Below are 15660 nucleotides of genomic sequence, written 5' to 3'. Positions count from 1 at the left end.
GATGAGGTCTCACTAGTGCCTTGTATAATGATAATAAACACTTCCCTATCTCTACTGGAAATACCTCACCTGATGCATCCAAGAATTGTATTAGCCTTTTTAACAACCATTGGTGGCTCACAGTCATACTATGATTGACCAATACACCCAGGTCTCTCTCCTCCACTGTCACTTCAAACTGATGCATCCCCAGATTATTGCACTTGGTACTATTCAATTTCATTCAATTTCTATTACTCTCATTTTCAAGATAGTCCAAATCTTGTATGATTTTCTGGTCCTCCTCCATATTGGCAACTTTGTGTCATCTGCAAATTTTATTAGCACACTCCCACTTTTGGGGCCAAGGTCATTAATGAAAATGTTAAATAAGATTGGTCTTACACCAATCCGAGGAACCCCACTAGTAAGGTCTCTCCAGCCTGACAGTTCACTTTCAGCATGGCCATTCCTTACTCACCTTTCAGTTCTTGTATTAATCCTCATCTTGTTCAATTTACCTAATAATATTCCATGTGGAACTGTATCAAATGCTATACTGAAATCCAGGTAGATAAGATCTACTACATTTCCTCTATCTGCCAAATTGTTTATCTTTTCAAAGAAGGAGATCAGATTGGTCAGGTACGATCTACCATTTGTAAAACCATGTTGTATTTTATCTGAATTACCATTAACCTTTATATCCGTCACTCTTTATATTCTCTCTTCCAAATGATTTTGCATACAATTGAGGTCAAACTAACAGACCTGCAGTTTCTTGAATAATTTTTTCCCCTTTCTTAAACAGTGGTACTATGTTTGTAATGACTCCTGTGTTTACAAATTCATCAAAAGTACCTGCTATTGGTTTTGGAATTTCATGTGCCAGTTTCGCTAATATTCTTGGATGGAAATTATCTGCTCTCCCACCCCGATTAAGCTTCCTGAGTTGGCTTTGTGATAGGGTGGACCTGGCCCTGAGGCCCCCTGCGGGAAGCCTTGTGAGCTTGCCACACTCCGCCCCAGAAAAGGGCAGTAGGAAGGTCCTCCAAGCTGCCTAGATCAGCTGTGTGGGAAACAACCAATCCGGGCCCTGCAGGCTAGTATAAGAAGAGCTGCAGGGCTAGACTGACAGCAGTTCCTTGCTGGGGCTGAAGGAGTGTGGCTGGCTGAAGAAGCTGCAGAACTCCTGACAGGACAGTGCTGTGAAAAGCCAGAGAGAGTGAGAAGGATCCCTACCTGGTTGCTGGGACTCCATTAGGACAAGGTGTCATAAACAGATAGCTAAGGGTTAATGTTCTTTTACCTGTAAAGGGTTAACACAGGGAACCAAACACCTGACCAGAGGACCAATCAGGAAACAAGACTTTTTCAAATCTGGATGGAGGGAAGTTTTGGGTGTGAGTTCTTTGTTCTTTGTCTTGGGTCTGTGCCCTCTTGGCTCTGAGAGTGATTTTTCTATCTTCAGGTTTTCTAATCTTCTTTTTCCAAGTTGTAAGTACAAGGATAGTAAGACAATAGGTTTATATTGTTTTCTTTTGTATTTACATGTGTGTAGTTGCTGGAATGTTTTAAATTGTATTCTTTTTGGATAAGGCTGTTTATTCATTTTTTTCCTTTAAGCAATTGACCCTGTATATTGTCACCTTAATACAGAGATCCTTTTATGTCCTTTTTTCATTCTTTTTATATAAAGCTTTCTTTTTAAGACCTGTTGGAGTTTTTCTTTAGTGGGAACTCCAGGGAATTGAGTCTGCAGCTCACCAGGGAATTGGTGGGAGGAAGAAGTCAGGGGGAAAATCTCTTCGTGTTAGATTTACTAAGCCTGACTTTGCATACCCCCTGGGTGAGGGGGAAGAGAGATTAGATCTCTCGGTACTTGTGTTTCCAGGACTGGAAGCAGGGAATCTCCTGGGGTCGTCCAGGGAGGGGAGCCTGGGAGGAAGTAACAAGGAAACAAGGGGAGGGGGTTATGTCCCTTTGTTGTAAGACTCAAGGCATCTGAGTCTTGGGGTCCCCTGGGAAGGTTTTGGGGAGACCACAGTGAGCTAGGCACTGTATAATTCCTGGCTGGTGGCAGCAATTACCAGGTCCAAGCTGGTAACTAAGCTTGGAGGTTTTCATGCTAACACCCATATTTTGGATGCGAAGGTCCAGATCTGGGAAGAAATGTTATGACACAAGGCCCTGAAGTAAGCGTGAAGACGCTGTGGGAAAGTGGCCCAGGGAATTAGAGAAGCCATGTGACATTGTTAAAGAGACACAGCAGATGGCTGCTATCTTCAGGGTCCCTGGGCTAGGACCTGGAGTAGTGGGAGGACCTGGGTCCCCCCTCAATTCCATTCACCACAGGGGAAGTGGCCTGGACATTGAGGCACCCCCAAAGGGGGGAACTGAACTGCAGTGGCCCAGCTGGAGAGTTGTGGCCAGAAAGGCTCTAAGAAGGTGAATACTGTCACCAGGGAGGGAGCCTTGGGGCACTGCTCTATCTCAGAGCAGGGACAACTTGTAGGTGACATTACAGGGACTCCTGTTGGACTTGTACCCTGGAAGGGATTTTGCTTTGCTTTCATCACACAGAGTGTGTGTGACTCAGCCAGAGTCACCAAATGCACACCACAGGGATAGAGAAAGAGTGAGTGCAAGGCAAATGCACTCTGTCAAGAGGGGGGGCGCTTGCAAGAGGTGAATGCGCCCCGTTACAGCCTTCCACCTTGGATGTGATATTTTCTATTTCCATGTCTTCCTTCCCATTAGCTACCCTTATCTTTAGTCTCCACCTTCCTCCAACCATCTTCAGTAGTTAGGTGTCCCACTTTTTCTTTCCTTGTTTTCTTTTTATTTATCTGGCTAAAGAACCTTTTACTATTGGTTTTAGTTTCCATTGCAAGACCCAACTCCTCTTGGCTTTTGGCAGTTCTCACTTTTCCCCTACACCAGGGGTCCCCAACGCAGTGCCCGGGGGTGCCAGGGTGCCTGCGGGGGCATCTAAATATGCCTGCATCCTGGCTGGTGGTCGAGCATCTGCTGAAATGCTGCCGAATTTCTGTGGCGTTTCGGCAGTGATGCCTCTTGATGACGTCACTTGTCGGCGGCAAGTGGCGTCATTGAGAGGTGTTGCTGCCGAAACGCCACAGAAATTCGGTGGCGACGCCTCTCGATGACACCATTTGCCGCCAAGTGACATCATCAAGAGGCGTCGCTGCCGAAATGCTGCAGAAATTTGGCGGCGACGCCTCTCAGTGACGCCACTTGCTGCTGACAAGTGACGTCATAGAGAGGCGTCGCCGCCAAAACACCGCAGAAATTTGGCGGCACTTCAGTGCATGCTCCACCGCCGCCACGGTCCTTCGTCTGGCGCCCACCAGACGAAAAGGTTGGGGACCACTGCCCTACACTTTCTGACCCCCAAGAGGTAGCCTTCCTTGCTGATCCACCCCTTCTTCCATTCTTTGTAGGTTTTCTACTTTTTCTTAATAGCCTGTTTGAGATACTTGTTCATCCATTTTCGTCTGCAACCTAAAATATGACCATGTTGCTACCACTGTTATACAATTGCAACAAACCATGTACAAAGTATGTCATGTAAGGTGTGAATGAAAAAGTTACGGTTTGCTGAATATGATTATCCTCTTTATACGCATGTATCATTTTTGTATCTGAAGTTATGAATATTGACTATGTACCTGTATTTCAAATGTGTTTGCTCCTGTGGTAATTTACATCCAGTCTAGCCAGCATGTTATGAAAGGAGTATGCAAGTTGATGGCCCATCAGTAAACACAATGGGCCATGGAAGACGCTTATCCCCATTTGATGAACTTTCCTGTAGACCTTGAGATCCCGACCCTGGCCAGGTCTGAGGTGGGAAGCTGGAGCCGGGTAGTGCAAGGCAGGTGCTGCTCTGACTGGTGCCATGGAGCAGGTGGCTGCAGTGTTTCCCCATCTCCTGCTGGTGCCTGGGGTTGCAACTGCTCATCAGCTCCCAGCCCCTCTGACTGCTCATACAGCCAGTGGGAGGACCTGGCTTGGGGGCCAGCAGAGCCCTCATGGAGCAGCGACAGCAAGGGCGGGCACTCCTGGCACACAGCCCTTAGCTACCCCCACCCTGCACCTGAGCTACCCCCCGTCTGCACACAAGTCCCAGCTATCCTGCCCCACTAGCTACCTCCTGCTTGCACCCTGAGCGATTTTCAAACAATTTGAGTTCAGTCCCCCCACCTTTTGAGTTATAATATTTGGTTGCTCCCTTCCCCCCAACCCAGACAGGCTGGGTTGCACTCCCACCCCAGACCCCGCCATGTGGAGCTGGCCCGATCTCCACTGTCCTCTGCCCCCCTCCCTCGTGGGCTCTGGAGTTTTTATAGCATGGGGGGAGGGCCCAGGAGTGGCGCCAGGGTTTCTGATGCCCTAGGCGGACGGCCATTTCGCCGCCCCCCGCGGGTCAGGTGGACCTACCGCAGTCATGCCGGCAGGGCTGGCTTTAGGCCAATTCCACCAATTCCCCCGAATCAGGCCCCGTGCCTAAGAGGGCCCAGCACCCAGTGAGAATCTCTTCCCTGGCTAGAGGCGCCTTTTTAATTTTTACTCACCTGGCGGCACTTTGGGTCTTCGGCGGCACTTTAGTGGCAGGTCCTTCAGTGCCACCGAAGATCTGGAGCAAGTGAAGGACCCACCGCCAAAGACTTGGAGCACCGCCTGGTGAGTACAAGCTCCATGTGTTTTTTTACATTATTTTTTTTATAGTCATCCCTGCCGGGGCCCCGTCAAAACTATTCGAAATGGGCCCCGCACTTCCTAAAGCCGGCCCTGCATGCCGGCAGACGGTCCGCTGCTGGAAAGGCTCCAGTGCAGCTGCCGCAGTGATGCTGGTGGCCGGTCTGCTGGTCTAAAGGCTCCAGTGGACCTGCCGCAGGCATGACTGTGGTAGGTCCGCCGGAACCTTTAGACCAGCGCACCGTCTGCCAAAATGACTGCGGCAGCTCCACCGGAGCCTTTCCAGCAGCGGACCGTCCGCCGGCATGACTGCGGTAGGTCCACCGGACCCGCGTGCCGCCCCCCCCGCAAAATAGCGCCCCCCCAAAATTCTGGCGCCCTAGGCCATTGCCTAGGTCGCCTAAATGGTAGCGCTGGCCCTGCTGGGGAGGGGGTGGCTCCAAAAGAAAAAGGTTGAAAACCTCTGCTCTGAAAACTCAATATAACTCTAGGTATTAACAATCCTATTGGTATTTTTATTGGATGAAGCAGTTGCAAGTACTAATATACCTGTGATTTTGTTTTTAAAGATTCAGAAAAAACGATCTATATTCCAGAGTTTAAAAGTTAAAGCTGTTGTAAGAGGTGAAGATCTCCAGAAAGCATCAGAATACAGGATATTTATATATTTATAATTTAATATAAATCCAAATGATTAAGCTTTATTTTTAAAAAATGACATCTGATTGATTGGCTGAGTGTTTCCGTGACAAGTTTAAAATTTCATGAATTTTTTATATTAAATATATAATTGTCTAAGATTAAGGAATTCTGAGGAAAATGCTACACTGTATGAAATACCTTAGCTGATGCCTCTGAAATCATAGCTTCTTGTAGTTAAAGGAAACTGTCCCTGTTATAGAGATGTAACTGAAATCAGAGTTTGGCCCTTAACATTTTTTTTCTTTATATTGGGTTTCATATCCATAAGCAGCCAGTAAAAATGCTGAAGCTTGGGAACTTACATTATTTCTGAGGAACATGAACTTTCATATTCATTACTCTTGCCCGTGAGCGAATTTCTTATATAAGTAAGCCAAAGTGGTGTTTCAACTTGTGGAGTTTCAGGCGATTTGAATTCCTACCATTTTGGATTGCAAGCAGCTTTTGATTATCGTTGTTTCAACAGAGTCTATTATTTTAGGGCTCTTGTTCGCTGGATCCGTTCCATGCTTTTGTTTTATATATGAAACTTTAATAACATTTTACACTAGAAGACGGCGGCAGTCTCGCAAACGGTAGAAGGGGTTTACTCTGTACTGTGGTTCATAGAAAGACGCCAACGCTTCTGGAAAAACAATGAGTGAACTTCGATGGTCTTACGTTAAAACAAGCAAGTGTGCGGGGCAAGAGAAAACCACCACTACGTGTTAGTGTTATACATGTAACAGAAAGGCCATGCACCGAACCCGTCCCAAGAGTGCGGACTCCGCTAGCGCACACGTACCTGAGCAGTAGGATGCTTGCGCGTCTACCCCGCAGGAGAGGCAGTGCCACGTCTCACTGTCCCACTCTCTAGACCTGGGACGTTTCTAGTGCACTACCCCGAGGCCTAAAAACAGCCTTTCAGCTGCAGGTCGCTGCCCATAAGGGGCAGAGGCCCAGCTCGGGCTCGGGGAGGTTCGCGACTTGTCACACGCGGGGTTTGGGGACAGGAAGGGGGAGAGGCGCGCGCTCTACCCCCGCCTGCCGCGGAGCGGGGCGGGCTGGGAGTGCGCCGCCGGGGGCTCAGGGGCGGGAGAGAAGCGGGGCTCTGGTTTCACTCCCTGCCTGGCCCCGGGAGGCGGCGTGTGCACGCGGGGGAGGGCGGCTCCCAGCCAGGCCTGCAGGGGGAGTCGGCGAGAGGCGCTCGCACAGGCACACAGCTCCCGCTGCCCGCTCGCTCGCGCGGACTCCCCGTGGCCGAGGCGCTCTAGCTCAGCTCCCCACCAGCCCTCGGGTTGCGAAACCGCCGGGAAGCCCGGGACACAGGCAGGGCGACCGCTCCCGCCGCCGAGCGAGGGGAGAGCAGCGGTCGGTGTCCGGGTCTCCTTCGCCTCTTGCGGGATCGCCAGGCGCCCCCCCGGGATTCCTCTCCTCGCTTTACATGCTGCCCCCGGCTCTGGATTCATAGGCAACTCCCCCCTGCGTATTCCCCACCCTTCTCCCAGGGACTGCCCGGCGGAGCGCCGCCTCTCCTCCGCCTGACCCAGCCGTGTGCATCGGGCTCTTGCCATCCCCTCCCGGGGGCGCCCGGACGGACCTGGAGCCCCCCGAGCCCTGAAGCGCTAGCGGAGCCCGGGCGAGTGGGGGCCCCCGGGCTGGCGCATCACCTGGGGAGCCGCTCCTCACTCTGCCTCTGCTGCGTGCTGGGATTTGTTGTGCTTTACTTTGGGGTTTGTCGGCTCGCTCTGATCCGAGCCGATTCCGAGAAGCAGCCTCAGGTTATGAATTCTCCGCTGCGGTGAGTAAACACTGAAAGCTGCTCAACCAGTTGCAAGTTGTGGTGGCCCGCAGTTATACTGTTGCTGTGTGTGTGCTGGGGTGGGGGGAGATGGGAGAGATGAACACTAAACATTCCAGTGACTTGGCTTCCCTCCCCCGTGCGGGATCTGAACATCACTGGGGTGGGCTGGCAACTTAAACATCATTAAGGCTAAAACTCACCTCCCCAGCCCCCTTACCCAGCCACCCCAATTCTCTCGAGTTGTTCTCCCTCTGTAGGACGCCCGCTGCTGCCATTTGAAGAGCCAGGGAAGGAGCTGCTGGGGTCAGACTTGATTGCACAGCAGCTGTGTATCAAACTTGGTTTGACTAAGTGACCAAGCACAGTGAGAGGCTGTTTTTAAGGGGGTGCGATGTTTTCACTGTGGTGTGGTATAGGCTGCAGCTGTCCTGGGGGTAGGAAGGGATGGGAGTTTCTTATTTGGGGGGATGATTGGGTCACAGGGTGCACCTGCAATTTGCTCAGCACCTAAACGCAGGGAACCTCTACCCTCCCCCCCCTCCTTCCAGTTGTATTTCTATTCGTGGGAAGTCTCGATCCAGCATATAGGGTGAAGGGAGCACCGTGGGCTGCTCAGAGGAAAGGGGGGCTGTAGGGCCTCCAGAGGGGGCTAGTAGGGGCAGCGTGGCAGAAAAACTGTCGGTGGATGTTGCATCAATGCCCAGTAGCGCTCCGAATTTCCCCCTTCCCCATAGATCCATGTTCTGAGCACATACTTCATTCCAGTGCAAACAGGGCTCTTTGCTAAGGTGTGATGCAGCTCCTGCTAATGTGTTTCCTGTGAGTGTGCGCTGTTGCCCTTTGCTTTACCTGCTCCAGGTTGTGCTGGTGATTTTGTTTCTGGAGTGGGGAGCCTGACTTTTCTCTTTGCCATAGCGGTCGGTTACCGGTAGGGGGCGCTGGAAGTGAGGGCTCCGCTCCAGGTGGCTGGATGGTCCAGCCACTGTTTAGACAAATCAGTGAGCGGTCTGGGGTCACCATCGCAGGGGACAGAGGGCAAAACTCGCAACTGGTTCCCATTAAGCAGAATCTACCTTGTTAAGTATCTAACACAGATACCTAAGAGGGAGAAAAATAAGAGACGGCAAACAGAGAGTCCATTTGGTGCTGTTACAAAACAGGAGTTAACTCTTTAGCCAAGACAATGAAAACTAACAGCAAAACTCCATGTCTTTAAAACTGATAGAAACTAATCGTATTCCACTCCTCAACCTCTCCAAGTACATTCAGAACGTCCCACCCCAACCTTCTGCTGTATTTTACGTTTTGGTTATTTAATTGATTAAGGTAAATGATCCTGAAGTAATCACCTTAATCTGCCTCAGGTTGGAATATATATACATATAGAAAATACCTAGGGATTTTTTTTGTCACAGCTTTATTGTTATTTCAATGTATTGTATATCTTTTCATGAAAGTCAAAAAGAAATGGGTGGAGGGCAAGGGAAGCAGTCATAGAAACTGTCTGGATATTATACAAATGTGTACTTCGACATCTACAAATAATATTAGTTGCTGCTGTATATGAATTTTAATATACTTGTACTGCACCTATTATTTAATTTGATAAACAACAGTAGTTCTGGTCTGTTGTATAAACTTGTATTTTGACACCTTTTAAAGAGTACATTTTGAGTTAGTGGTCCATAATACACTGAACCAGACATCATGGTCTGTTGTGTAAATCCTTCTTATTGCATGGATTATTACCCTGAGAGATGGTAGTCATTATGGTTTCTCATTTCAGTCTGGATGCCAAGCATGCACACCAAGTTCACATATTAAAAATCCGTATGATATTTTTCATTGAAAAAAAAGCAGTGTTTGCGCTCATTCAGTAAACAGCTCAGGGATGGATGGATAGATAGATATTCAAAGGCAGCATGGAGTATGGAGCCTGCAAGGTTACAGCTGAGAAAAGCAGCAGCAGCTATTTTGAGGACTGTAGGAGCACACTTATATGGTTAAAAATAGTTGAACAGATTTTTTTAAATAAACAACATTTTGTAAAGCAAAGCAAACACTAAACATTCTTGGACTTATTTCTTGTATGCCAGACTCCAGCCTGAAGCAAAAATTTTCAGCCCAGTTAAAAGCTCTGTAAAAACGTGATTTATAAGAGAAATGGGACTTCAATTTTAACTCTAGCAGCTGGAGTATTCCTCAGTCCTTGCATGGGTAAAATGAAAGATTTTGACAAATTTCTATGTTCTTTAGGGTAGATGGTGATAATATATTTTTATTACTTTTTCTAATGGCATCACTTCATTTCTCATGTTAGTGGTGAATAGCTGTGCAAACTCCCACAGAGAGCAGAGACTTTGCTCTTATGGGTGGCAGTTTACTTTTCTGTCCAAGAGATGGTTCAGAAATAGAAAATGTAAACTCTTGCCATTAAGTTATACTTTTCCTTTAGGAATTTTTCACATAGTGTTTTGAAGAAGCTGAATGTATTAATATCAACAGTCTACACCATGTTTTAAATCTTCTCCCATTATCAGTTTGCTAAAATATGTGCAAGTAGCAGTTTTCTGTGTACCTTGTAAAGTCAAAAACCTTGGCTATGTCAAATTCACTGAGCTCATTTGCAGTCATATAGATCTGTACCATCACCACTGTAGTTGCATAACAGCTATAGTTTAAAGCTTGTTTAATCAGATATTTAACCAAATGGGGTAATAACAGGGTTTTACATCTATTGTTATTACTCTCATATAGAATTATATTACTGTGTTTTGTGTTATCAGGATGTTGGAATTAAGTAATAATGTAATAGAATATTAAATAAAATATACAAAATATAAGTTGCAAGGAATACAACAAAAATATCTTAGCAACTCCACTTCATCAGTTAGAAACTATTTACAGTAAGGGATTCAACAGATGGAATTGGAAAATTACTTGGATATACAAGGTCAGATCTTCAGCTGGATTCCAATCCTTCAAATATTATTACAGCTAATGTTAAAAAAATTACATAATACACAGGTTAAGAAAAGAGTGTCTGTACTTCTGGGTATAGTGCTTAGATTATCCACAAATACAAAGTTTTGTTTTAAAAGTCATAAGCTACATATAGTACACAGTCAGTAATAACCCAAATTTAGGTGAATAAATTTAACAATACAGTTTAGATATTAGCATCCAAGTATTCGTGTACATCACTCATAAAAAGTTGTACAGACAGTTGATTGTGGAAAGCAAAATATTTCAATGAGTGAAGATTGTCCCTCATACTACATACAAGGTTAACTTTAAGCCTAGGAAAACAGTTCCATTGATGGAGATTAGGTTATGCCCATGCTTAAAGCTAACATCAGAGGCACTATGCTGATTTGCACTAGATGAATTAAACCGGTAATAGACTGAGGCCATGTCTACATCTAAAGTTTTGCAGCGCTGGTTGTTACAGCTGTATTAGTACAGCTGTATAGGGCCAGCGCTGCAGAGTGGCCACACTTACAGCAACCAGCGCTGCAAGTGGTGTTAGATGTGGCCACACTGCAGCGCTGTTGGGCGGCTTCAAGGGGGGTTCCGGGAACGCGAGAGCAAACCGGGAAAGGAGACCCGCTTCGCCGCGGTTTGCTCTCTCGTTCCCGGAGCCACCCAGCAAACCGCAGGGAAGGAGACCTGCTTGCTCTGGGCTCTGGGAACGAGAGAGCAAACCGGGAAAGGAGACCCGCTTCGCCGCGGTTTGCTCTCGCGTTCCCGGAGCCACCCAGCAAACCGCAGGGAAGGAGACCTGCTTGCTCTGGGCTCCGGGAACGAGAGAGCAAACCGGGAAAGGAGACCCGCTTCGCCGCGGTTTGCTCTCTCGTTCCCGGAGCCACCCAGCAAACCGCAGGGAAGGAGATCTGCTTGCTCTGGGCTCCGGGAACGAGAGAGCAAACCGGGAAAGGAGACCCGCTTCGCCGCGGTTTGCTCTCGCGTTCCCGGAGCCACCCAGCAAACCGCAGGGAAGGAGACCTGCTTGCTCGGGGCTCCGGGAACGAGAGAGCAAACCGGGAAAGGAGACCCGCTTCGCCGCGGTTTGCTCTCTCGTTCCCGGAGCCACCCAGCAAACCGCAGGGAAGGAGACCTGCTTGCTCTGGGCTCCGGGAACGAGAGAGCAAACCGGGAAAGGAGACCAGCTTGATTACCAGAGGCTTCCTCCTTCCACGGAGGTCAAGAAAAGCGCTGGTAAGTGTCTACATTGGATTACCAGCGCTGGATCACCAGCGCTGGATCCTCTACACCCGAGACAAAACGGGAGTACGGCCAGCGCTGCAAACAGGGAGTTGCAGCGCTGGTGGTGCCCTGCAGATGTGTACACCTTCAAAGTTGCAGCGCTGTAACTCCCTCACCAGCGCTGCAACTTTCTGATGTAGACAAGCCCTGAGACTCGCGAGCTGCAAGTGACTCTTTAACGTGTGTCTCTTTGTATCACATTCTATTAAAACACTGTGTGATTTAATTATTAACCAGTCTAAGTTATTAACCAACTAGGATGTTTTTTTCTATGTTATTAATCAATTGCAATTGATAAAATAATAATACTTGGTCAGCCATGTTGCTGTGAGAATTTATATATATATATATATTTATATATATATCTCCACACACACATACACATTTCCCGTCATACTGTTTAAATATGAATATATAGTACTATAGTAAATGAAACAATGAATTCACACAACTGTGGCTCTTTTCAGTAATGCTGATTGCTAATTTGGCTCCTGAACCACTGAGGTCTGAGTATCATTAATTTACACCCATAGTATATGTGTGTGATCTGTGATCAATGAATTAGACTGAAGCAGTATCTGCTAATCAATACTTTGTGATAAGAGTTTCAGTGTACCAAATATGTACATATTTATTATATAGTATAATATGATATAATATAGTATAATATAATATTATTGCTATTTTTTAAAAAGAAGCTTGATTATAACATATGAACTGTAAAATTATGATATATCATCTTGATTGTTATATTTTGACCATTTTTTTCTGAACTGTTGCCATAGTTACTGAGATAAATTGGTATGATAATTAAAAATAAGAATCACTGAGGAAGTTCTTATATTTTTTCCATAAAATATATGTAGAAATATATAATTTGAATCTGTCAGTGCTCAGTTTCACCAAATTATTGTCTAATTTGGCTTAATCTGACCTCTTCTCCTTCTCTCGTTTATACTTCACATTCCTTCTTGACACCAAGTTGTAAAATACAGAACATACACATTTTATCTTTCTAATTTGTCTTTGTAAACTATAACTGACTTAAAAGAATGAGTGTTTTATCAACCATATCCAAACATATTTCAGACTGAGCCCTCTGTGACATACACTTTTTGTCAGCTGTTCATGGTAGGCTAGTTTTAATTTCTAGCCTGCAGCATTGCATAAATAACCTGCAAAAGACAGGTGGCAGTCTGCTATTTCGAATCCCTTCAGAAATCTTATGAATCTTGCAGCTTGAACTGTACTATGCAGGTAAAGTTGGGTCTCATGCAGAAAATAAGACACAGCCTTTTAAGAAATGCAGCTTGCTAAGTAAACATATCCCTTTGTTTTTATGAGGGAATTAGCCAGGTAGAGGCTAACTATTGCATGTGGCAGAAATAGCAACTGTAAACCTAACTGGAATACAGGTTTGAAATCTCTAGGACTTTGTTCCTAGCAGTCTGCAGTTTTGATAGAGCACCTCTTTTTGTTGTTGTTCAAGATCTGAAAAAAAATTCAGTTTTTCTTCCAGTATTGGATTTATAGTAATATTTATTTTCTAATGTGTATTGCCACCCTAGATGCTAGATTATAAAAAACAACAAGTCAATTGCAGTATAAGGAAAAGAAATTAAATACTCTAATATAGTAGATAGTTGTATTTACACAATTAATCTTGGTTATCTAAAGAGTTCTAGTGCTAGGAAATCTACACTTACATTCCACAGTGTATTAGAAAGCCAAGGAACTTCAAAGAAGAAGTTACGTGTAGCGGTAAAATGTTGGGAATGGAATTAACCTTCTGTTGGAAAAGCACTGAAAACTCTTGGAAAACAAATTCTTGTTAACAATCCAAACTCTTTCTAATCACAATGTAAATTAACTTAAATAGTTTTGAAGGAAAATATATGAAAATGCTTTTATCTCATAAAGTTTCAATTTTGCTGTAAAGTATGAGATGCACTCCCATTTTCAAATTATCTTTAAGGGCTTCACAATCACGCCCAAGTTTATCATTTACACAACTTTTGTAAAACAGAATAGAGACAAGTCCTATTTCTAAAATCACTATTTACAAACAATGTATACAGGAGCCTAAGGATTTAGAATTCCATTAATGGTTGGAAGAAGAACTGTCACGGTTTGCATAGTTATTAAATAAAGTAATAAAATAAGCGTAGTGAATAAATCACTTGAAAGGCATTCATGAATCAGCTGTCCTCAGAATATAATTTACAATATTTGAAATCCTTACTGTGTGTTAAATAGATAACCATTGCATATTGTCTTTTCATCAGCTTTTGTTTCATCTGGTACACAAATTGTGATTTAAAGAGTCCTAAAATTGCTGCCCTCCATTTCATTATATCTAAGGTCCTTTCTGAGGCTTTACCTGATAGTAAGTGAACTGGGTTCTAAAATGTTTTGATCAACCAGAAGAGACAGGGCCATATTGTAACCTGTGTTTAAAAAAACACAGTTTAAAAAGTGTGTTTAAAAACAAATTCTGTCTAAATGGGGAGTGAGAGCTAAGCTGGAACTTGGTCTCTGATTAGAACCAGGTTCAACCACGATCAAACACATTATAATTTATAAACATATTATACTTTATCGTAAGGCCTATGTAAACAGCCTTGGGTAAGGAGATACAGTCTGGAAATAATTTTTTCTAATACATTAGAGACCTAGTCTTCTGGCCCACACTAATGTCTCTGAATTATTTGATATTTTCTATTGCTGGTGAATTCTACACAGGATGACATAAGTATAAGCGAATATTAAGGTTGTATACATTTATTTTTCAATAAAAATCATGTATACTGTATGTTGTCATTTTCAAAAGCACTTGGTGTTGGCCAAACTTTGTTCTTTTTGAAGTCACTCATAGATTTCAATAGGCCAGTGATGAGTGCTTTTGAAAATCCCAAGCGCATAGGATAAAGAAGGGTGGCTCATGGCAAGTTGTCCATATGCCTTTTGGGTTGACAAAATGTGGATGCTCCTGATTTAGGGGGTACATTTCCAGAAGAGAGGTTAATAATAAGTGGATGAAGAAAAATGTAATGGTTGAAAGTTGTAGTCAATATTCTACAGGGTGAAATGTCAGTTGCATTGTTCTACACAGTCAATAAACTATTGGTTTCCTTTGACAGTTCGTTAGTTGTCTAGTTTATATGTTCCAAGTAACTGAAATCATGATGTGAATTGTTCTGGAGGAATTATGAGGATGAATGAAGAAGATTGTAAATTAAGAAGGCTGTTTCCTATCTCCTGACACTGGGAAATCCCCTCCACTCAAGATCCATGGGATTTAAAGTTATAGGAATGTTCTTAGGTGGGAAGACCAAAGAGCTGGGAAGCAGCCACTGGATGAACTGCTCCTACCTGCAGAGTGCAGTTTACAGCCTCTTTTGAAAGACGGGTTATGATGTAGATGCCAGGACCAGAGCCACACTGCCAATGTGCAGTAAACTCAGAGGCTTGCATAAAGGAGTTACGGCCCCACAGAATTAGGCCAGAATCCATGCAGTTTTGCCTGGATTTCCTAATAAATTCACCGTGTTTTCTGGTTTATTGATCTCATTGCTTTTTTCCTTGGCACAGGTCCACACTTCTTGTTCTGAGGTTGAGACGTGTCTTTAATTCTGTGAACACCAACCTGTACAGTCTGGGCCTCATGCTTTCCCTGTTTTGTATTTTTATCAGCTGCAGGATAAACATGGTACAATAACTGAAAGAGAAAAGGTATCAAGCCTTTAAGTTTGGAGTAATGGGTTTTTGTGTGGGTTTGTTTGTTTTTTAACTGAATTTATAAAACGTTCTGGATGGATACAGATGAACTTTCTTTGGTCAAAATTATGGAGAGGCAGCATTATAGCTTCCATTATAAAGCCCCATTTTTGCTCTTCTGTTTATAACTTTGTCTTGGAAAATTCTTCATCTTGAAAATTTCCAAATTTCATCTGAAGGTAAAGGAAATTGTACATTACAGTTTGAAGAAAAGTAATCTAATTGTTCTTGAGCACCAGGCAATTAAAAACTTACTCTGATTTGACAGTTGATTTGTGTCTACTGTTTCTTTGTCTTTCAATCTTGATATGGGAGGTTTTTAAAATGACTTTAGCAGGAGCATGATTGTGCACTAAATGAAGGTATGAGTATGTTGCCTCTTATATAGGCTGTTTTCATGGTAGACACATATGGGTCTTTTTATAGCTTACTGC

At 44.5% G+C, this 15660-nt stretch overlaps 1 protein-coding gene across 1 annotated transcript in view; it reads left to right on the top strand.

Annotated features, from left to right (window-relative positions):
- The first annotated feature begins 6614 nt into the window (after window positions 1-6614).
- Window positions 6615-15660, top strand: part of SEMA5A (semaphorin 5A) — a 630546-nt gene continuing 621500 nt past the window's right edge. The window contains exon 1 of the mRNA XM_050938145.1: window positions 6615-7180. The gene's annotated coding sequence lies outside the window, so the exon portion shown is untranslated. The remainder of the gene's footprint in view (window positions 7181-15660) is intronic.

Source organism: Gopherus flavomarginatus, chromosome 2 (assembly GCF_025201925.1).
Source record: "Gopherus flavomarginatus isolate rGopFla2 chromosome 2, rGopFla2.mat.asm, whole genome shotgun sequence".
NCBI classification, from domain to species: Eukaryota; Metazoa; Chordata; order Testudines; family Testudinidae; genus Gopherus; species Gopherus flavomarginatus.
This window is presented reverse-complemented; position numbering and strand designations above follow the sequence as displayed.